Raw genomic sequence first — 3,060 nt, 5'->3', positions numbered from 1 at the left:
ATTTGTGTACATTTTCTCATCTCTTATTTATGATTTATTTCACTTCGAATGCACAAGAAAACTACTGTTCTTTCACCATATGGGTGCCATGAAATAAAAAAACGCCATTGTCCACCAGATGTATGTGTCCCAACAAAAATGGACCATAGTTAAGAGCCAACACCATCATTTTATGTTGGTCATCATCATTCGAGTGTAAGGAGTATGTGCAATTTACAAAATAGCAACAAAACAAAAATCAAAAAACACCAACGTGCATTGTTTCAGCTGAAAGTGTTGGGTAAAATGCGTCGTTGTTACACATGCTGCGTACTGGTCTCTAGCCATCGTGATGATCCACCAACTCCAAAAACAAGCAAAAACCAGGAAAGGAATTATCCCTTTCTCAACTATAGTATAAAATCCAAGGACTTTTTGTTATCCATGAATGTTGTTGGTCATGTTGTAGTGACACACATACACACACACACAAATGGAGCTCAAAGGTGGGGGTCCTCTTTAGTGAAAAGTCATGTGAAATGACATTTGTTAAGTTCACTCAAGTGCTGAACCATCGTCGTCAACTGATATTTTTATGCGTATGTTACATGGTATACGAAGTGCCAACATATGGAAGATTGCATTGATTTTTGGCTTTAGTCGAGAGTTTGATGGCAAAACAAAAAAGTACAATTAATTGTTAATTGTGTTAAGCTGATGGACTGGCGGACATAGCTAGATAGACTCAGATATTTATATCCTTTACAAATATTGTGGTACAGGGTATACTAAGATTGTACCTTTGTATGTAACGTCCAGAAAACCCAGTCTAAGAGTGATTGTTTAGTATATCAATCGTCTTGGAATCAAATTCTGACTTGATTTAGCGATATCCGTCTCTCTGTCTATATGTCCGTCTGCCATGCCATGTATTTCTGTGTTCAAAGTGGAGCTTGCATTAATCCAATACAGATCGTCTTCAAATTTGCAATATTGATTTCGGTTCAGATTTAGATATATCTGTCATAAATAAAATTCTGACAAAATTTTCTATAGAAATAAAATTTTGACAAAATTGTCTATAAAAATAAAGTTTTGACAAAATTTTTCTTTAGAAATGAAATTTTAACAAAATTTTCTATAGAAATAAAATTTTTATAAAATTTTCTATAGAAATAAAATTTTGGTAGATTATTTTTGGCTCGAGTGGCAACCATGATTATGAACCGATATGGACCAAATTTTGTCTGATTGGGGATCGGCTATATATAACTATTGACCGATATGGACCACTTTTGGAATGGTTGTTAGCGGCCATATACTAACACCACGTTCCACATTTGAACCGGATCGGATGACTTTTGCTTCTCCAAGAGGCTCCGGAGGTCAAATCTTGTGAACGGTTTATATGGGGGCTATATATAAAATTATGGACCGATATGGACCAATTCTGGCACGGTTGTTAGAGACCATATACTAACATCATGTTCCAAATTTCAGCCGGATCGGATTAAATTTCCTTCTCTTTCAGGCTCCGCAAGCCAAATCTGGGGATCGGTTTATATGGGGGCTATATACAATTATGAACCGATGTGAACCAATTTTTGCATGGTTTTTAGGGACCGTATACCAACATCATGCACCAAATTTCAGCCGGATCGGATGAAATTTGTTTCTCTTTGAGCCTCCGCAAGCCAAATCTGGGGATCAGTTTATATGGGGGCTATATATAATTATGGACCGATGTGGACTAATTTTTGCATGGTTGTTAGAGACCATATACGGACACCATGTACCAAATTTCAGCAGGATCGGATGAAAATTGCTTCTCTGTGAGGCTCCGCAAGCCAAATCTGGGATTCGGTTTATATCGGGGCTATATATAATTATGAACCGATGTGGACCAATTTTTGCGTGGTTGGTAGAGACCATGTACCAACACCACGTACCAAATTTCAGCCGGATCGGATGAAATGTGCTTCTCTTAGAGGCTTCGCAAGCCAAATCTGAGGTTCCGTTTATATGGGGGCTATACGTAAAAGTGGACCGATATGACCCATTTCCAATATCATCCGACCTACATCAATAACAAAGTTTCAAGTGGATAGCTTATTTCGTTCGGAAGTTAGCGTGATTTCAACAGACGGACGGACGGACGGACATGCTTAGATCGACTCAGAATTTCACCACGACCCAGAATATATATACTTTATGGGGTCTTAGAGCAATATTTTGATGTGGTACAAATGGAATGACAATGTTAATATACCCCCATCCTATGGTGGAGGGTATAAAAAGGCACTGGTTTAGAATTTGAACCAAAATATTGGGCTTTATTTAATAAATTATTGCTCGTGAAACAATATTTACATTCGTCGAAGAAAAGCCAAAACGAGAGTGTGTCAAAGTAAGAATGTCAAAGAGCTTGGATGCCGAAAGGCGGGGGTTGATGACATTTGACGTTAGAAAATGTCCTTATTTTAACGGCGTGGTTACACTTGAATATTATTATATTATTTAAAAAAGCTAATAAAACGGCATTTGAACTTAAAGATATATATATATATATATATATATTTATCGCCGATGTCTCAACATTTAGAGAATTTATCAATTTTATCAATGCTTAAAAATTTTTCGAGATAAGTGTCATTAAGTGTGCTAAGTCCACGCAAAAAATAATTCTTTACTCCCAAAGAAAATTTTAGACAAATAAATAACGTTTACAGGATGTGGACCATTTCAAAAAGACCAACTAAAAAAAACAAGTGCGAGGGCGTTTCGGAAACTTCTTAGCCTATCAATGAAAGAGAATAGTTAGTTTTTCTAAAATATTTTTATTTTTCAATATAATCTCTTGAAACTTCAATACACGTAGTCCAACGCTTTTCTATCAATTCTATCACTTGATTAAAATAGTTTTTCTCAAGGTCTTTATTGCATCTTCATTTGAGGTTAAACGCTTGCCAGCAAGGATTTTATTAGTTTTGGGAACAAGTAAAAGTCACTGGTAGCTAAATTAGGAGAATAAGGTGGGTGGTCAAGCAACTCGTACTCTAAGTCGTTGATTTTAGCCATTGT

The sequence above is a fragment of the Haematobia irritans genome, chromosome 2, assembly GCF_050003625.1.
Source record: "Haematobia irritans isolate KBUSLIRL chromosome 2, ASM5000362v1, whole genome shotgun sequence".
Classification (NCBI taxonomy): Eukaryota; Metazoa; Arthropoda; class Insecta; order Diptera; family Muscidae; genus Haematobia; species Haematobia irritans.
The sequence above is the reverse complement of the archived record's forward strand: the minus strand, read 5'-3'. Positions refer to the sequence as shown.